The sequence below is a fragment of the Pipistrellus hanaki genome (genome assembly GCF_964339955.1).
Source record: "Pipistrellus hanaki genome assembly, chromosome: 11".
In the NCBI taxonomy this organism is placed as follows: domain Eukaryota; kingdom Metazoa; phylum Chordata; class Mammalia; order Chiroptera; family Vespertilionidae; genus Pipistrellus; species Pipistrellus hanaki.
In genome coordinates, this window is record NC_140513.1 from 16,629,147 (window position 1) to 16,650,787 (window position 21,641).

At 45.5% G+C, this 21,641-nt stretch overlaps 1 protein-coding gene across 8 annotated transcripts in view; it reads right to left on the reverse strand.

The window, feature by feature from the left end:
• PALM2AKAP2 (PALM2 and AKAP2 fusion) overlaps window positions 1-21,641 on the reverse strand; it is a 345,927-nt gene that overhangs the window by 67,353 nt on the left and 256,933 nt on the right. The gene's annotated exons all lie outside the window — the stretch shown is intronic.

Genomic DNA, 21,641 nt, shown 5'->3' on the forward strand with positions numbered 1-21,641 from the left:
TTGTACCTGGTAAGCACAATAGCAGGCACCTGTCCTAAGGCAATACTTAAGAGTTTGGGTTTGCTCTTATGTAAATTCCTAGGCAGGAGTGAAGGTTCTAAAAGTAAACAGAAATGTATTTCTTCTTTCTCGTTGCAACATTTTTTTTTTTACATTTTATTTATTTATTTATTTATTTATTTCTATTTTATTTTTATTTTTTTAAATAAATCCTTATTGTTCATATTATTACAAAGGTTCCTCATTTCTTCCCCCCTCCACCAGGTTCCCACCCCACCCTCCGCCCCCTCCCCATCCCCCATTGTCCTCATCCATAGGTGTAGTTTATGTTCAGTCTCTTCCTCCCTCCCTTTCCCCGATAGTAAATCCCTTTTCAGATAGTAAATCAGTTACTTAGCATTTTCTCATATCAATAATACCTCCACATGCCCAATGATACATTTCACACAAAAGACATTTCCAAATAGGTCAACCAGCCTCATCCAGGCCCCACCCAAGGCACTCACAGATCTCGTTGCAACATTTTTTAATAAAGTGTCTTTTTAGAGAACCAACACGGAGTTGACATGCAAAGTTAAGCAAGGAAGGAGAGGGGGAATCCAGCAGGGTGGGCCAGAGAAGATGGGTCCTTTGGGGTGTCACACCATGGATACATAACACCTTGTGGTGGTTCATATACCTACAGCACTTACGCTCTGAAAAACACTGCTTCCCCGATCAAGACCTAATCCAGTACCTCAGGATGGCTGTGTCCTACTCTAGATCCCCCTCAAGCCCATGTCTTATCCATCCCCACCCCTAGGCCCTAGTGCCGTCTGCAGATACTGGAGGACACAGGGTATAAGTCACCTCTCTCAGGTCTGCCATCACGATGAGTTACTAAGTTTATGAAAAGCAAGCATTCACTTGATAAATTCCAAGAGCTGAATGTAAATGGCAGATCTTGAAAGACTACTGTGGAATCCTGCCTTGACGGAGGACAAAGGGTCAGAAGGAGGAAGGATGGAAAGGGAGCCAAGCTGGGCTCACAGGAAAGGTCAGGGGAGAATCAACCTGCCTCTTCCTTGTTTTCCCACCGCCATCCCCCTTCGCCATCCCCCTTCGAGGCTCACTGGCCTTGGACCACAGCCAACGCCTCCAGGCCCATCCCCTAGTGGCCACCGGGGAAACCTTACCAAGTGACACAACTTCAGGAAAATGTTTTCTTTCCGCCTTAGGTCTGGTTTGTAAAAGGGCATCTAAACACGCAGTGCCTGACCCTTTCGTGTCACAGTAGTATTGACAGTCACCGCCACTGGGAGGCTTTGAAACTTATTCTTCAAACGCTCTCATGTGTTCTAGTTCCTGTTTTCATCTAGATGGCAAAATGAGCAAGATGCCTAGCGATAAAACTATGCGGACAAGTGAAACAGAAGATGCACATCTGCAGTTTTAATGAAACAAGATAAATCTGGGAAATGTATGCAGAGAGATGTGTGTCACCACGAGGCATAAGGAGTTGTTGAATGAGTTAAGATTTACATAAATGCCATCTTCCTTTTTCTTAATCATTCCAAAGACAACAAACAAAAAGGCTTAGCTTGTCACTTCTGAGAACAGAAAACCAAGTGGAGTCCTATGAAAAAAAGATGAAGGTTTAGAATTGTCTCATTTTCTCTTCCTTCTCTCTCCGCCTTCCCCCACCTCTGCCCATGTCAACAGTTTGCTTTCTAATGAAACATGTTTGAGAATCTACATCCTACCAATAGGCTTAAGCCATGAATTTCCCTGGGTATGGTATTATGTTGGTTTACAGAAAATTCGTGATAAGGAAAAAAAGGGAAAATCCAATAAAAATAATTAACATGAATTAATACTAACTCACTGCTTCACCATTTCCCTAACGCTGTCTGCACTATCTATAAATACATAATGGCAAGAAAATCACAAATAACCAATTATTTTACTTAGAATGAATAAATTTACTTGTGCATGTATAAACAAGTCATGTGAAGCCCAAGGTCAAACGTTTCATCAGTAACAGTGATGTCCTGAACCAGGTGTCCCCCAAATTACCCTTAAGCTCTTTCACTCAATAGCACGACTTCAGTGTAAGGGAATTTTAGGCTATGGTTTTAGTCAAATTTTACCCAATAATGAACTAGGACAGCTAAAAATATACCCATTTTCTATGCATCAGTGAGGTAGGGCCGTTACCACACAGAGAAGCTTCTAACCTAAAAAAAAAAAAAAAATCATTGATCTTCAATGAAAGAAACTGGAAAAAGAAGGGGTCACAGAGGGGTCTCCATCCAAGTGAGCAATAGCAGGGTGGGAGAAAGGGAGCTGAGCCATGAGCTGTCATAGACATAGATAAAAAAGATGGCCCTGAGGGACTGGGGGAAGTGGGCACTCAGGCACTAGTAAGTAGAAGTTTTCCCAAGTCAGAGAGCATCTGCATACATTTAAGAAAATGCATCGCCATATTCGTGCTCCTCGTTTCTTTGAGAAAAAGACATTTGGTATCACACTGTAATGCCCATAAAAATTATATATATATTTTTAGCCCCTATTACAGCTCCCATAGCTTTATTATTTACTGAGTGCCTAGGAGGACTGTCTGTATATCAGGCTGGACTATAGGAAATTCCCACAATTTGACCATTTTAATCTATAAAAACAGTCACTTCCACTTCAGATGCATTCTACCTAATTCATTATGTCTAATTTCTAATTCTAGCCTTGGAAGATGGGGAGTGTTATTCCCCTTTACAGATGAAGAAAGAGATGCAAAGAGGAAGAATGAGAGCCCCAAGGTTTGGAGGTACCAACAAGTGCCATGTTCCAACCCCAAGTCAAGGACCAGGATCCTTTCTCCCAACATCACAGCCTGGGGTCACTGGGTTAGTCCAGGCAGCCAACCACGTATTTAGCAGAAAACAGACCTTACATCATCATGGTGAGACTATGAAGTTTATTTTACACTAACATATATTTGACATATAACCTTGTGTACATTAATTTATGTATTGTACTACAATAATTCACACCTCTATCACATCTTCAGTGATTGGAATATAGCCTACTAAGCTTTGAGATCTATTTTCTACTACTGGCCCGGTTCTCACATTGACCAAGTTACATATTTGCACTTGTCTTAGACTTCTGGTCTGTAAAGATGAGAGGCCTGGACTAAAGGATTGACAAGAACCCTTATTCATTTTCTTAAGTTTAAATAATTAGAAATATGATAAAGAAAAATTTTAGCTTTTATAAATGGTTAATTTTAAAAATATCATTATTCTTTGGAAAACTAGCCAACCAGTATAGAAAAGTTGAAAGTAGAGAAAGTCTAGACCAGTGATTCCCAAAGTGGTCTATATCGACCCCCAGGGGTCTATGACAACCTGCAAGGGGTCTACGTCAGCGAAAAAAAAATTTGGGGGTCCATGAAATGAAAATGGGGGTCCACGATAGTGGATCTCAACATACACTGATAGTACCTATTTACTTACATCATATTATCTTATAATATAAAAACATATAAATTATTTATAAAAGTACCTATTAAGTAAAAAATTTATTATATATGTTTATAAAATTGTGTAAGTTGTAGGATAAAAACCTGCACATAATGATATACCAGTATCATCTTGTTACAAGCATACGCGCAGTAAACATTCTTGCCAATTTTTGTCTCAAAGCTTCGCGAACTTGCACCGACTTGTTCAATCCGTCACTCTATAAATATGAATGTGAGAAAAATACGTTCATTCGTTTCCTGAATCTTGAATAGGAAAGTGCTGAGAAAATATTTAAAAAAATATAAACTGGTAGTTTATCATACAAATTATAGTGAATCAGTGTTATTTTGTTTGAGAATGCCGGAGAAAAGTAGGTACATTATTTTTTATTAAATTTTAACACTAAACTTCACTACAGTTAGAAATTTACAAAAAAATCAATATCAGGTAAGTAGGGGGTCTACCCAAAACCGGAAAACATGGCAAGGGGTCTACGGCACAAACAAGTTTGGGAACCTCTGGTCTAGACGTTCCCTCTCCTCTACCTGGTGTACAGTGTTCTTCTGGATTTTTCCACATCTGAGCCCTTTGTGTCCGGGAGCCATCCACCTTGCTCCTGGCATTGTTTCCTCGTGTGCAAAGCGGAACGGGGTGATGTCAGCTCAGCCTCCTCCCCGAGGAAGGTGAGTGCATCCCAGCAGGCGAAGTGTTTCCCTAATGGGTTCTGTGCAGGGGTGTTAGGACCCATTTGCCGGGAGTCACCATCACGTTTCCCTCTCTGGAATTTGCCAGAATACCCATCAGGTGGGGACGCCTGCCAGCCCTCTTCCTCCCAGGGGTCTCACCATTCATTAGCAAGCAGCCTGCCTCCATGAGTCAGGGCATCAGAGGTTGGGCATTCTTGAGCTAATCCAATGACTTTAGAAAAAAAAACAAAAAAAACGGAAATAGCCACCAGATGACGGTTCAGCCAAAATAAAAATTCTTCTGAAACCACCTGTGAATCACGTTCGAATCTGTCCCGATAAATCAGACCAGGCGGAAACCGGTGCGTGGGAGCAAGCCTGGGCGTCACCCCGTTGCAGCTCTGCCTCTCCCTCCCTTGTCCAGCTCTCCCCGGCGTCTGTGGGGCAGGTGGGCTTCTCCTCAGCGCCTCCTGGGCACCCCGTGGTTTCAAAAGCAACAAGCGAGTGCATGCTGTGCCCCCAAGAATATACTAGTAGGAAGGTTTAAATTATCCACAGGGGACTTAAAACACTAAAACTGCACCTGTCTCCTGGTCGGAGGATATTTATCCTCTGTTTCTGGGACGAACAAATGTTCTGAAGTCAACTCAGAGGTATAGACAAATAATATAGTAGTTTTCAAAAATACTTTAGCATGTCAACTCATTTGATCCTGAATGGTCAGGGAAAGGAATATATATTTAATCAACAGGACATTATAGGAAATGGGCCAGCCACTTTAGGTTTGTGGCTGCACTTAATCCTTCCCAGCAACTGCTAATCCTACGCGTTCTTCACCCCATTTTGCAGTTAACCACACCAAGGCTTTGGGAAAGTGGAACAACTGGATTACATCATTCTGAGTTTCCCACCTTCTCAGGCCTCTCTCCCAACTGGGTAGGATTCTGTAACCTTTGACCTTAGTGAACCTGTGGATTACTCTATGGCTTTAGAAAATAAAAATGTGTTGCAAATTAAGTCACGTGGACACTGAAAAATGTCAACTTCCTTCCTCCACTATGTTCTGGCCTCCACACTGTACGACCCTTCTTGGGTGGGCAGTCCTACCCTCTGCCAACCAGGGCTGCTTATTTCTGGCGCCATGTTTACCCAGAAGTCAGGCAACTGAGAGAGGAGCTGCTCCCTTTTAAGAAGTTTGGTCCCAGCTGGTTTGGCTCAGTGGACAGAGTGTCAGTCTGTGGACTTAGGGTCCTGGGTTCAATCCCAGGCAAGGGCACAGCCTAGGATGCAGGCTCAGTCCCCAGCGTGGGACGTGCAGGAGGCAGCTGATCAATAATTTTCTCTCATCATTGATGTTTCTCTCTCTCTACCTCTCCCTTCCTCTTTGATATTAGTAAAAATATATTAAGAAGAAAAATAAGAAGAAGGAGGAGGAGGAGGAGGAGAAGGAGGAGGAGGAGGAGGAGGAGAAGGAGGAGGAGGAGGAGGAGGAGGAGGAGGAGGAGGAGGAGGAGGAGGAGGGAAAAAAGGAGGAGGAGGAGGAGAAGGAAAAGGAGAAGAAGAAGAAGAAGAAAAAGAAGGAAGAGGAGGAGGGGGAGGGAGAGAAGGAGAAGGAGAAGGAGAAGGAGGAGGAGGAGGAGGATGAGGAGGAGAAGAAGAAGAAGTAGTAGTAGTAGTAGTAGTACAATAGTAGCAGTAGTAGTAGTAGTAGTAGTAGTAGTAGTTTGAATCCTGCCCTCACGAAAGAACTCCCAGACCCAGCACTGCAGTGGCTAAAGGGCTAGAGTGGGGGTTCCATCACCAACCCAATAGTAGCGTGAGGTGTTACCCAGCCCACCACAGTACCCCTCAGTAACTGCAGCACCACCCGTACCCCTCATTTTCACGTGACTCAGCTGCCCTCTTGGAGGGGACAGAAGTCTCATCAGGAAAACAGAAAAAGAGCAAAATTAGCCAAAGTGAGACCTGCTGGAGTAGGTCCCATTTAACCAATCCATCTTGCAAGTTTATTTGAGTCCAATATACCACCACCCCCCCCCCCCCAAGGGACTAAACATTCCATGAAATTCTATCTGCCTCCAGTTCTACTGATACTCAATATTGTGGTCTTACAAAAGAAAAGTTTGAAACATAAACAAACATGAATCCAATGCAATCTGGGAAATTCTCACTTGCTAAGTCCTCCCTTGTTAAAAGCCACAGAAGTCTTGCCAACACTGCTGCCTTTCTTTTCCTTCTCAAGAGATTTTGGCCCCCTAAAAGGCATCAAAATTTAAATAGAAAACAATAAATCTCCAGGGCCTGTTTTCACTTTTTCTGACAAATATAAAAATAAATTTAAAAGCAGCATGACTGACTGTTCCCTGCCCCAGCAGATTGAGCAATCATCAACATAAGAAGTTCTTGATCAGAAATATCAATAGGAAGACCACACACACCAGAACAGCAGGGACGGGGTAAAAATAACCTTCAGGGGTCCAAGAAGCCTGGGCACCTTGAGTTCACCAAAGCAAAACTCCAAAGTCTGCAAATTAAAGTGCAAATCATCCAGTTTATACCAGCCTGTGGGGGAAACCTTCACGAATACTAGTAAACAAATAGACACAAAGCAGTAGGCCAAAGGAAGTTGAGACCTTGATATTTTTTCTCTCTCACAATATTAGCTTACAGCTTAGCAACGGTGAGGGTGGAGGAGGAAATTCCTCTGTTCACACCCACCCCCCTCAAAGGCCTAATTTTTAGAAGACTGTGTACAATGCTTTTTTTTTTTTTTAATCTATTGTTGGGGTGAGGGAGACTCAGATGTTTTTCCTCGTGGCTAATAATGGATTCGATTGCCTTGAAGTCAATGAACTAACTGCTGGGGAGGAAATACCAGGCAGACAAACAGGAATAGAGGGTAATGCAGCCGCCAGATGCTGTGTCTCAGACCTACATTCTTTAGGGCATGCTTTAACAGAAACATATTGCAGACAGCCAAACTGTTCAGTGTTCCTTTGTTTTTAACTTTAAAAAGTCTTCATGGTTGTTACTAGAAAAACTGGAGATGAAAATAATCTAAACATGAAATCCTTCATGAGAAAACAGCCATGATAGCACCACACGACTATGTACGAGGGCAGTGTCATCAGACCTACAGTTACCAACCTCCGCCCCCTAATCTGCTCAGAGTTACAGAAAGCGAACTCCCTGGTCAATGGACGAAGGATATCTTCTAACGGTCATTTTCCTTCCTCATTCTGCATCTTTCCAATGATAAGAAAGCCGTCCATATTCACTTTTATTTTCTATTATCTGATAAAAACAAGTGAAGACCTTCCTCTCTACTTGATCATCTGGGTCTCCAAAGTTGCTAAACGGACTATGATCTTAAAAGATGAAGTAGGAAAGGCAGAATAGGAACCATGAATATTGGGTAGGGTGTCCCCCCCAAAAAAAAGGTACACACACATACTTGGCATAATTATAAAGGCAGTGCTTATTAAAATACGTTTCCTTTTTAAAATGGAGCTATCAGCTGTCAAAGTGTGTATATATTTTTTTAGGACATCCTGTACTTCCAAAACTGTGACAAATGCAGATACTAATGTTTATGATCCTATCCAGAGGACAAGAACGGTACGCTAAAAATAGCCAAATGGCCTGACATTTAGGGTAAAATGTTGGTTCTTCTATATTTTAGTAATGAAGGCTAGCCAGGTGCCAGGCCCTCTGTTAAGCTCTCTGTCTACATGTTCTTATTCAATCCCCCCAACAACTCTACGAGGAAAGTGCTATTATCCTCATGTTGCAGAGGAGGAACCTGAAGCTGACCAAGGTTCAATAATTCACCCAAAGCCTCATGGACAGTAAGTGACGAAGCCACCGAGCTTGAGTTACCTGACGCCGGAATCCATGCTTTACCAGAAACTCTCTCCAAGCCATCCATTTGCAAAGCCATCCATCCATGCTCTGTGACCATCTTAGATGGATGTCTCATATTATACAATCTTTTTGTACTCTGGCACTTGCTAGAGAGAGTGAACTCCCTGAAGGTAGGAACAAAGCAATGTCGAACCTCACAGATGGGCCATACCTCTCAGAAACAAGGATGAGACAAAAGGTAGAAGCAGCCATGTGTCCATCAGGGAAGGAGTGGATAAGCAAAATGTGGTCCACGCATGGGAGGGAATATTATTCATGAGTATTAAAAAGGAAGGAGATTCTGGTATATGCTAAGACATGGAAGAACCCTGAGAACATGCTAAAGGAAATAGCCAGTCAATAAAGACAAAAATTGTATAATTCTACTTTCAGGAGGTACCCAGAGTAGTCAAAATCATAGAAACAGAAAGTAGAATGGTGGCAGCCAGGGGCTAGGAGGGTGAAAGGGGAGTTATTGTTTAATGGGTGGAGGTTCAATTGTGCAAGATGAGAAAGTTCTGTGGGTGGAGGGTGGTGATGGTATCCCAACAATGTGAATGTACTTACAGCCGTAAAACCGTACATTTCAAACTGGTTCAGATGGTAAATTTGATGTGCATTTTACCACAATTTAATTACAAACAAACAAACAAACAAACAAGGGCAGGAAGTAGGAGTGCTCATCACAGAAACCCCTCCCCCTGCACTTTGGGGCCGGCAAGCATAAGTCACATGGCTGACCAGATATCAGGATGAACCATGAACCATGAGCTGGCTCTCCACCAGGAAGTCGCCCTATAGGTGAGGCACCAGAGCTGTTGGCAGGGACTTGCCATTCAGTGTTGCCACCACCGAATTTCCACAAACTAGTAACCCCAGGGTCACTCTCAGCACACGTCCTTGGTGACAGCCGTGGACACACGGGGAAACAGCAATCGCCAAGCAAGTGTGCCTTTGCGACCTGGACAGGCACCTCCTCCTGTCTCAGAGGCTGGGCTATGAGCGCCAGAAGACAGGTGTAGGCATCCATCAATTCCCCTGCCAGGGGGCCACCGTGGGAAAAATAAAGAGGGGGGGAGGAGGAGTTTCCACCTTGGAAATGTGACAGAGTTAATTTGCAAAGGAAACAATCATTGAGAAATGTGACAGCTCAGGATTCCTTAGATGATGATAATTAAGGAGCCGCCCTGGTCCCAGGGAAAAACCAGTCTTGTCTCACTGGGGGCGCTTCAGGAGAATGGACCACTTGGACCCGCAAACACTCTCTGGGCCATTCATCATCTACTTGTGTCCTTTGACTTTCAATAAGTTTTCCATGAACTTTTTTTTTTTTTTTTTTACCATTACAATGATTAATTTTTCATTTCTGCCATTTGGATATTATCTTTTTACTATTTTTAATTAAAGTCAAAATCTGTACAAAGGACATAAAACCTCTGCAATGATGACTATGTTTTTCTTATTGTGGTAAAATATATGTAACATTTACCATTTTAACCATTTTGAGACGCGCAGGTCAGTGGCATTATGATTAGTACATTCACTCTGTGCTACCATCACCACCATCCACACACAGAAGTCTTCATTTTGCAAAACTGAAGCGCTGCACCTTCTGAACATCAGCTCCCTGTCCCCCTCTCCCGCCAGCCCCTCTCTCCTGCCAGCCCCTGGCAAACATCATTCTCCACCACGAACGTTTTTGAGATCTCAGGCGGCCAGCCAGGCGTTCAGTTTAAGTGCTGGTGTCAAGGAGTGAAGGCTCGGCCTGGCTTCTGTCAAAACCTGAACCGCCAAGCTTGTGTAATGGGTTTCAGAAATGGGTTTCTCCTTTCTCCCCCCACCCTGGGCGTGCTGCTCTGCTTCTGGAAGCTCCCCGGGGAACTGGCAACACTTTAGAAAGGAGAGGTCCCAGGCTCCAGGCTCCCGGACTTGCTGAGGATTTCCACGTGCCACCCCACTCCTGCCTGCACGAACTAATAAAAGCCTCAACCTTGACCATGTTCCCTGAAACAGTCAGAAGCAAGGGAGACATGTGACTGGGAATCAGAGCTCAGACCAGTGCGGATGGATGGGTGTGCGGACGACCCCCTTCCCACGACCTTGCACCTTCTCAAACTTTAGACCCTGGGTGCAATCACAAGGTGGGTGTGTCCCTAAAATAACTGAGGTTAGGTTTTCTGTTAGCGGAATAGACTGAAGACTTGGAGACAAAATTAATTTAGGTACGTTTTAAAATGCTGTATTTTTGCAAGCCTTTGTTTCTTGATCTGAGATGGATACCCTCACCCATAGTGAAAGGAGAGGCCATGTATAGCTAACATTAAATACTAAGAGGCAGGACAGGAGAGCAATGAATAAGGAATTATCTATAAAAGCCGGACTGTAGGAATTCAAATCCTGGCTTTGCCACTAGCTATGTGCCCTTGCCCACAAGCCCTGTGCCTCGGTTTCTTCATCTGGAACAAAAACATTATAATAATTGTATCTTCCTCAATAGGATGTTATGAGGGTCAAAGGCGGCTGGACTTCCAGTAAATATTCGTTATCAGCAAGCAGCGTAAGTCCACTTTCATCTGAGACTATTTGCTTTTATGAAATAGGGCTGGACTTCCAGTAAAATATTCATTATCAGCAAGCAGCTTACATCCACTTTCATCTGAGACTATCTGCTTTTCTGGGAGATTCAATTCACTGACGAAATATAAAAATGTGAACATTTTTTGGAAGTCATACTCTTCTGGAAGAAGCGTGGTCACAATGTGTGGATAAGAATGTGCCCGTGCTACGGGTTCAAGGTTTTATTCAATTGTATGTGCAGCCTATTATGTTTTCCTGTGTTCATACAAACTGTGACCTTGGTCTGGATCCATTCTTCCTAAAGCCCTAGTAATTGTTACTTTGTATTTGTCCGAGTATTTGCAGCAGCCAATTGTGTGATGGTTTTTGTTAGCATTTTTCCAGGCCAACTTTGAAAGGCATAGTTTGTGGCAGAGAGAGTTAACGGATGTTGCAAGAGCTGACGAACGGTAGCAAGCCCAAGAGGGCCCTTGAGGAGTTCATGAAATGTGACAATGCACAAAGAGGGTGTGGGCTGGAAAGAGGAGGGGTGCCTCTTGGGGACAGAGCACTTGAGGATAAAGACACACACGTAGAGTTTGCCTTTAAAATCAAGGGACTAGCTCAGCCTGTGTGGCTCAGTGGTTGAGTGTCGACCTATGAACCAGGAGGTCACAGTTCGATTCCCGGTCAGGGCACATGCCTGGGTTGTGGGTTTGATCCCCAGTGTAGGGCGTGCAGGAGGCAGCTGATTCTCTCATCATGGATTTTTCCATCTCTCTCCCTCTTCCTTCCTCTCTGAAATCCATTTTTTAAAAATTAAATTAAGTTAAATTAAATTAAATTAAGGGACTAAATACCCAGGGCAAAGGGTGTTCAGACAGTTTAAACAAGTAGCTTTAAGTATATCAAAGTCAAAACTCCTGGTCCAGTCTCCTCTCTTTCCTCAAGAAAGGACAGAGGCTCAGCCAGCACAGGAACAAGAAGGGAACAATATCCACCCCATGGGCCTGACCTTGATCAATGCATCTCACCTCGCCCAGTTGCAGTGTCTTCTGCATATATATATATATATATATACACACACACATATACATACACACACACATACATACATACATACATACACTATCTCAATTTATCTTGGGTCATTCTGTAATAATCATGCCACATTGCCAAAAATGTAAGCTATAGAATATGATAGGCCTGTATGGCATTTTATGTAATGTAATAAATATGCTGCTACAAAATTACTGATAATATAAAGTAAATAAATGGTTTATATTTAAAAAAAAAAAAAAGATTTACCTGGCCTATAAGACACATTGATTACAGTAATAAAAAAGTCTACCAACCATCTCTCAGACAGCCCCGATGGCGTTTCTTACTTTGGTTTTCACACCTTTTAAGACTGATATTAAAGACAAAATTATTTCCAGTACAGGTTTCCAAATTAGTTTCTTAAAACAATACTAGGAATCAAGTGTCGGGTGTCAAATCTCCCTTTCTTGTGACGTAACTGATAATCCCTCCCAGCAACTCCTGTCGTGTTCTCTAGCCCCGCTGTCCCCTTCCCAACGGAAAGCCTCTGCAGTAGGTCAGCTGGTCTGCTGGAGAAACAGCCTGGGCAGGTACATCCCCTCTGGCCAGAGGCCCAGCGCTGTGGCTTGTCTGTCCTGGCCTCCGAGTCCAAGCATTGGGGGTGGTGTTCTGCATAGCCCGCCAGTCACTGCCCAGCCTCCTTCCATGCCACGACCCCGGCTTCCACTTGCAAGAGCCACGAGAGAGTTAGGAAAAGAAGGTGCACAGAAGCTGCGAGGAGGTTTCCGCTTCCTTGGAATGCCTTGCTAAAAATCGACTTTGGTTCCAAAACCTGTCTAGAATAATCTACTTCACTGATAATATTCATTAAAAAGGAGTGGGAAAGGGTCATTATAATACCAACAATGAAAGAAAGTTGGAAAACACAAGAGAAAGGGGAAAGAACTCTGTTTTAAAATTCTGGAGCTCAATAAAAAGCAAGTTTAATCAGAGTAATACAAGAAAGTGGGTAGAGAGCCAGTTTGGCATGGCTCAATGGTTGAGCAACAAACTATTCCGATGGGGCAAGAAGCGAGCTGGATCCCCAGTGTGGGGCATGCAGGAGGCAGCCAATCAGTGATCTTCATCACTGATGTTTCTGTCTCTCTCTCCCTCTCCCTTCCTCTCTGAAATCAATAAAAATATTACTTAAAAATCTATTTTAAAAATAAAAAGAAAGTAGGTAGAGACATGGGTAGCAATTTCGAAGGAGACCCACAGCGGAAGGACAGGGGTTCTTTATTGGCTATAACTTCACTTCAGAGCCTTTCCCCCCTCGATACACACTGGACACGTTAGTTTCACTTCCCTGTCATGATTTCGGTTGACTTTTAGCTCACAAAAGGAAGAAAGAGAGGAAAGAGGGGAGGCAGATGGGATGGAGATAATACGGTTCCAGGTGTTTTAGGCCAGAATCTAAAGAGGAGAAGGGAGAGAGGACAGCCATTGGCCATTGGAAATGCTTGCAGCCTGGTGGAATTCAAGGAGGGGAGTGAGAGGGGGGCAATGCATAGATCCCAGGGGGCCTTTCATTCATTCCCTTTCCACCCTCAGCCTCCAGGTGGCACAGCTGACCCAACACAGCGCACTAGGGAGCAGATAGGACAGAGATCCATCAGGCAAGTGTGAGAAAAAAACAAAGAGACAAAGGGCATTGTTGCTAGGCAGGATGGGAGAGGGACCCCTTTTAGCATCCTCAGTGGCTCCCAGTTCATGCTCAGAAACATTTCACAGCATCTTAGAGATAAGGGAGCCAACCACTCTCAACACCAGTGGGACTCTCTCATGGCGCAATGTAAGCTCTTGTTCTTTCCCGGTCCCAATCAAGAGAATCACATTTGCATAGCACATGGCAGTTGGTACCATTTAATTTACAATATGCCACAGAGACACATTTACAGGATCTGAATTCTAGACGGGTCAACGAGACCGGGGTTTCTCAACTATGGGCATTTGGGGCAGGGGGATTCTTTGTTGCCCGTGCACTGTGGCATGTGTAGCTGCATCCCACTAGATTCTAGTAGCACCCTTCCCCGGGCCCATGGAGTCTAATCTCTCAGTTTGCAGATTCAGTCCTGAGGCTGGGCTAGCTTTCAGAGTGGTCAGGCGCTTTAGTTCAAAATGCAGATTCCCATTCAGTGGGACTGGGACGGGGCTCCGGATTCTTCTGTTTCCACAAGCTCCCTGGCAAAGCCACTACTGCTGGTCCCAGACCGCACTATGGACAGCCGGGCTGAGGAGCACCTAGTAGGAGGGAGCTGGGTACCACCACTGGCCTGGCATCCTGTCGCGGCGGGACCCCTGGCTCATTACGGAACTTCCAAGGGCCTCAGCCATCTTCATTTGGAAAATGAAGATGACTGTGAAGGATTCAGTAAACCAGGAAGATGTAGCAACCAGTTTGGCATCTGGAACTCAAAAGAATGTTCATCCCTTCCCCTTCCCTCCTGGCTCCTCCCAGCACCAGGCCTGGAAAACTCCAGACCAAGATATCCCGGAGGGATTACAGGGAATTCTCCAGAAGAGAAAACTCAGTCCCACTCTGAATGGTGGTCGGAGAGGAAGGGGTTTCCCCCCCACACACACACACTCACACACATACACACTTCCACTTCTCTGTCCTATGCCCTCCATGCTGGTTAGGCCATAACATCTGCCATCCTTTAAGAGGCTGCGAATTGTATTCATAATGAAGCATGCCATGGAAAGAATATTTAAAAACAATGTACACATTGTGATTCATGCAGAAGCAATGCCTCCCACTCCGGGCCCATCTCTGGGCCGCGTTTAATACTGAACGGGTCTTTTCTCTAAAGGACACGTGACCTCAAACAGGAATGACCATGCGATCTAAGTTTCCGATGCAGTTTGCTCACTGGCCTCCCCACCTGGATGAATTCTGCTCCTCTGGGCCTGTGTCAGGGCATTCCTGCTCGCCTTTGCAAGGATGAAATGTTCTGATGCAAAATACGAATCAGCCAGGCTGCACAGAGCCCGGGACCCATCCAGCACACTGCGGCGCGCGGACCTGGATTTTTATACGCATACAGGGAGCGCTTTGGAATCCAGGGCAGTGAAATGCTTGACTTTTCTAGAAAATTAATTGAGATTTATTCCTTTGGGAATAAAATCACTCTCCCAAGTCCCCACATAAAAAAGAGCGAAACAATGGTGCCTTTCTCTGTTTATAGGCTGTCTCGCAGCACTTACACCAGGCATCGCTCCAAACAAAGTAACTTCCAGCATATTCCACGGTGTGGATGACGTCATCAAGACGGGAGCCAATGCAGCCAGGGGGAGGGGCTGAGTGAGAGCAGTCCGTTAAGCCTCCCTCACACCTTCTACACAGGCTTCGCCCAGGTGCGGGCACAGGGGCCCGGGCAGAGCTCTGCATCCAAGAATGTAGGCAGGCTGGGCGGGAGCGAGGCAGGTAGATTTCGCCCCCTCCTCTGCACAGGTTGGGGGCTCTCCCCGCCGCAGGGCCATCTTCGCTGTCAGAAGCATGAGCTCGGTCCTGGCTCAAGGTGCACCACAACCAGCCTGGGGAGGTCCGGGGCTACGGGTAGGACAACCATCTGAGGAATCCCCTCTCGTCACAGGATGTGGGGATGTGCTGTGGTGTGGTGTGGGTGGCAGTTCCAAGCACACACACTGTCCTAAGCAACGAAGGACTATCCCCCTGGAAATCCTGGCAGAATTCTCCTCCACACCTACCATCCCAGGGCACTCTGAGCACCCAGGCGGGGCCCCTCTGACAACCCAGGAGAAACTCCTCCAGCATCACTGTGATCCTGACTCTTGTGGACAAAAAGGGGCCACGTGCTAACCTGACCAGCTCAGAGGAGGCCTGCGTGGCAGCCTTGCAGATTCAGAGGCCTACAGTAAGCACAAAGGACTGTCTGAAATGAAAACTTTTTAACTAAAGCAGTTTAGTGGCGAGTAGTCATGTCCTCGGCCGGCATCTTCCCTGACAAAGGTCAATCTTTACCCTGAGCATGCCTATTGTCTGTTTGCACCTACGAGAAACATATCGTTGGAATGTCAAAGTAACTGTCCCTTTTCCAGACGCTTCAAAGCACAGGCAGTGCTGCTCTGCAGAGACCACAAATCCCCTCATTGTCATGAAGCTAATTGTTGACTGTTAACTACCCTAAACCCACCTAAGTAAAAGAAGTGTGTGTTTGCCATTTTACTTTTTATTTATTATTATTATTATTTAAATATATTTTATTGATTTTTTTACAGAGAGGAAGGGAGAGGGATAGAGAGTTAGGAACATCGATCAGCTGCCTCCTGCACACCTCCTACTGGGCATGTGCCGGCAACCAAGGTGCATGCCCTTGACCGGAATCGAACCCGGGACCTTGCAGTCTGTAGGCCAATGCTCTATCCACTGAGCCAAACTGGTTAGGGTTACCATTTTACTTTTTATCCAGTCCCAGAGGTTTCCTCACTTTGCTTTCTCCCGACTCTCTGATCTATCACCAGTGGATTTCATATAACCCACATACGCCTCCTCTTTTGATTGCAATGTATAAAATAAGGTACAAAACTGCCATTCTCTGAAGCATTATCTCAATCCATTGAGATTTTGTTTCCCAGCAACCGTCAACAGTTTGGCTCAAATAAATTCTTCACAGGTTTGACTGTCTCTTACAGTAACACTGTCCACAGTAATAATCCTTCTCAAGATTCCCTTTCTAACGCTCGTGCCGAGCAATCACATCCATCCTTATGTGTTCAAAGAGAGGTTAGTATTTCTGGACTGGCATTTCTCTCTCTTTACAAATTGACTCAACTTCTTAGGGGTCCTACAACGCAGATCAGGAGCTTAGGCAACCCACAGGGCAGAAAGCTCAGGCAGAATTCACAGGCCTGTCGATGTGGCCCCAGAAATGGCCATCGTCACCTGCTATGTGGCATCACCTGGAAAGCAGTTTAAAACAGCGGTCGCCAACCGGTAGTCCGCAGACCACTGGTGGTCCCTGAGGTCCAAAAGGCTAGCGACCACTGGTTTAAAAGGCAGTGTCCAGCCCTGACCTGTTTGGCTCAGGGGATAGAGCATCAGCCTTTGGACTCAGGGGTCCCAGGTTCGATTCCTGTCAAGGGCATGTACCTTGGTTGTGGGCACATCCCCAGTAGGGAGTATGCAAGAGGCAGCTGATCGATATTTCTCTCCCATCGATGTTTCTAACTCTCTATCCCTCTCCCTTCCTCTCTGTAAAAAATAAAAAAATAAATCAATAAAATATATTTAAAAGTAAATGGGGGTGCCTGGACCACACGGCCAGTCCTGCTGCCCCAGTGAATGGGAAGCTGGGAAGCTGGTCTTCGAGCAGCGTGAGGTCCTTCCACGGAGTACAGACGCCGGAGGTCACTGGACCTGAGCTGGGCAGCCCCTCCTCCTCCACAGACATGTGGAGCAGGGACTTCCCTCCGGCAGACAGCAACTAAAAAGAAACCTGCACGGTGGCAGCACGGACTGGGGGTGAGGTGCCACAAAGTTCTGCTTTTAAGTCGTGAATGCCGAGCTGCTTTTTCTAACCGACTCACTTCCTTAACTGTCTCAGCTCGTCCTTGTGGCCCTACTGCTGGCACCACAGATTTGGTGGAGAGGTTTGGAACAAGGATGCTAAATACAATAAATAAAAGCATGAGGTGCAGCACTGAAGAACCAACTCAAAGTAATGTTCCTGGTGTGTCCATCTCACCATGGTGCTACTTAACCCATCTAACCAACCCTGAACACTTGGGTCCATTTTCCCAAGGAAAAGCAATTGCTGACTTACGCAACGTATCACAAGGGAGCAAGCAAAGAAGACTGGAAGAACCTCACTATAACAGCGCCAGTGCTTCAGGGGTAAGGGGAGGGGACGGGTGTTACCCAGACTCCTCCAGGTCAAAAGGAGAGGATTGCAGGGTGCGGGTGAAGGTCAGGCTTGGACAAGAACGTCCACACTCAGAGCTCCTGGATCAGATCAGTGCAAAGGAGAAACAGCTAATCCGAGACACAGCCACTGCAGTTTTTAAAATCAACTTTAAAAACTGTTTCCTTTATGCATCTGACAAAGGATGAAAGAAGACTTTGGTTAATTTAAGAAAACACCAATGTTGGGGGGACTACATGGGCAAGGTGCTTCCATATACATCTCATTCTACTCAAGGTTTGAAATAGGGGGGCTTTGGTATCCCCATTTGTACAGAGGAGGGAACTAAGGCTCCAGATCGTACAGAGACATGGCCCAGCCATGGTCTGGAAAATGAACTGGGCCCTTAGAGCATCCCTGTGTTTGGCTCTGCTCCTCCCATCTGCTCAAGCATCAAAACCAACCACAGAGTCCCTGTTCACACACAAGAAAAAAAGGGGCTGAAAGAGCAGTGACATTCCCCACCGAGTTCTCCAGCTCTCTCCCCTTCCCTGGCATTCACACCACAGCCCTCTCAACCAGAACATGTACCTTACAAGAATGAAAAGACAAAACCCTCAAGTCCACTGAAGGGAAGTGCTATCATTTCTCTCTCTCTCTCTCTCTCTCTCTCTCTCTCTCTCTCTCTCTCTCTCTCTCTCACACACACACACACACACACACACACACACACGGCCTGCATCCCCTTCCTCTGCCTGACTAAGGAAACCAGCTCCTTCTCCCTCCATAGGCACCTTCTCCAGTTGCTTGGCCCATTCGGTCACTCTGAGACTCACATGGTCCCTTGTTCCTACTCACATGTATCCCCCAAGGCCTGGTAGCACTGGAGCTCCTAGACCTGAGAGAGAACTCAAGAGAAGAGAGATATGTGTGGCCCAAGAATGGCCTCAGTCCTGTCTGTCCTCTCCTGCACCTCCTCAATCTCCTCATTCACTTCACCAAGGGAAAAACAAACAAACAAAAAAACCTTGCTGAACCCTGGAGAAAACGCATCTTGTTTTATTGTAGGAAGAAGGGCAAGTTTTAATTCATTCATTTTTTGGCGCTCAAGTATCATCAAGACAGTGGGGCAAAGAAAAGACATTACATTTGTATGAGGGCATGTGACAGAGGCTAGGGGAGGCTGGGGGAAGGTTATTGGGGGGGGGGGAATGGGAGCTATATGTACTACTGTATGTAATACTTTAAACAATAATATAAAAAAAGGAAAGAGATTATATTTGTATCAGGATGTTAATGTTCTCAAAAACCAACCTCCAGAGTCTGTCCTGGAGTGGGCCCCACAATGACACTTGTACATGCCCATACATCCAAATTCATATCTATGCTAACACAACACCGAAGCTACAAGATCCTGAACTGTCAACAGAAGCACGGCAGTATATTCACCAAGGTAAACTCATCCAGGGAAGGAACAAGCAGGTAAAGGGTTACAATTTAGAAACACTTGCATTAATAACAGCTGAAACACATTTTTATGACACGCTTAAACTTCAGTTATTGTACTACTCCAAGCACTCCCGTTCTTCAATATTCTAATTAATCGAATACCACAAACAAACCACATAAACAAACTCTAAAACTTTCTCTTTGAGCAAAATAGTGGATTTTCTTGTTGAAACAGAGATTATTTCAACTTTCCTATAATTATACATTTCTGGAAAATGTGTAAGAATATATATATATATATATATATATATATATACACATATACACACATATACATACACACACACACACACACACACACACACACACACACATATATATATATATATATATATATATATATATATATATGTTCTTATAAGGAAATTAGCTAACAAGGATAGATCTCCCATCATGACTCATGAGGGCACTGTCTCCCTCAGCCCCAAGCCACCCAAAGTGCTGCTGGGTGCGGGGTCCTGAACCCTAAGCTTTTGGAGCTTCACAGAAAATCTTCAAATTTCCAATAGCTGGTCCAGGATCCCTGATCAAAAACCTAAGCAAAGGGTGACTCTTATATTTCTCAAGGTCACTGAACAGCCAGTCCAGACGCTAATTTGAGGTAGATCATACCAGGGTGGAGAAATGTGTAAAATTAAAGGATGGAACCAAACGCCTTCCCTTGGCTTCCAGAAGTAAATGTTCCCGTTTCCACCATTAAAATCCCTCAACACAGCCTCCTCCGAAAGTCAATCTCATCTCTGTCGGCAACATTTCTCATTACCCTACTAAGCAGAGGCTTGTCATGACAGCCATGAGAGAAATCTGGGACATGGGTGCTGTAAGAGAGGAACAGATCTAAAAGGATGAGAGCTAGACAACGATTATAATAATGAAGTAGAGTCCAGGGTGTGAGCATATTATAAAAGAAACATTTAATGGTAGTGCTATACTAAAAGGTTGAACATTTTTTAAATTAAAAAAAAAACACAAACAAACAGTGGACCATGTGCCCCTCCCTTGATAACCAAGGTAGGACAGCCTGCTTCAACGTATGACCCTGAGATCCCGAGGTAACGGAGTCAGAATGTGGCACTGATGAAAGTGAAATAAATTCTGACAGCAGTGCCCTGCAGACAGGAAGCTGTGCCAGCTGCCATGCCAGAGCTATGAGATAATGGGTGTTTGGCAATGTGTGTCCCATCTCGGAGCCCAGCCACCCGGCTCAGCTAGCATCTCAGCATCCCAGCAAGAATCTGCGTGAGCCTGCTGCCAGAGGAACAGCTCATCACCTCACTGCACAGTTCGCCAGGTAAGGCATCGGGAGACCCACTAGTATCACTTTCGGTTTTTTTCCTGGCTCCTGACTAATTTTATTGGAGCGGCCCAAAATAATTTACAGGACCTCCAAGACCCAGGGTGTGCCCCCTCAAAGGAGGAAATCCCTTAAAACCACATGTGTCAAACACAAGGCCCGCGGGCCAAATTAAGCCCGCCAGGCCTTGCAATGTGGCCCGCACCACGCTGTCATCACTGCACTCCGCTGTCAGTTTATGACATTGTCAGTTTATGACTGTTCAGTAAACCATTCGGCCCGCGATTTAGGCTGGATTTTAGATTTTGGCCCCTTCTCTGATTGAGTTCGACACCCCTACCTTAAAACAAACAAACAAACAAACAAACAAACACCTGTGTCAAAACCAGCAGGAGAGAGCTAGCTAGCAGAGGACAGCTGTTTTAAAAGGTGCTTGGGGGCAAGTTTCAACCCCTAAAGAAGGCTTTGCAATTTAAAGAAACAGTCAACTCCTTCCGTGCCTCTTCTAGACCAGCTACTCTGAAACCTTATTATGGATCACTCCATAATCTCTGGGAGGCTGCCTCGCTGGGGGAAGAAGACTGTTTCATTAAACTGGGAAGTTTCCCGGGAAGAAAGAAAGTATGATGCTCCGGTGAATGCTCTTTAAATGAGAACAAAGCCGAAGAAACAAATCCTCCGGGATTACCATGGGGAGGGGAGGGTTTGTTCCCACTCAGCCTCCAGGCGCCTGGGAACACGGAAGGGCGTGTCCTCGGAGAAGTTAGACTTGCTCGCGGACTCAGATACACTGAAACATGTCCAGATACCAATATCTGTGTTTTTGTGTGTAGTCTCTTTTCAAAGGTAAATACGTTGGGGGGGGGGGGAATTTGCCAAACTTAACGGCGCTGCACTTAAAACTTCTATAAGGAAGAGTACAGATGGATCCAAGTCGAACCACTCAACCTTCCAGACAGATCCCCACGCGGAAAACTGGGTTTACTGAGGAGGTAACCCACCATCTCTCTAAGCTAGTCACCTCCCTCTGAGAAGCTCCCCCCGCTCCTTTGTGCGGGTTGGGGAGGACCCCCCAGGGCTGACGAGCCGCTAGCATCAGTGCGGGCGCAGCTCGGACCCCGGGCGCCCGGCCGGCTCCCACGGTCCCCCCGCCGCCCGCTGCCTCCGCGCGCAGCCCGCCCTCCGCCTCCAGAGCGCCCCGGCCGCCGGCGCCCCCGCTTCCTCCGCTCCCTCCGGGGCGCCC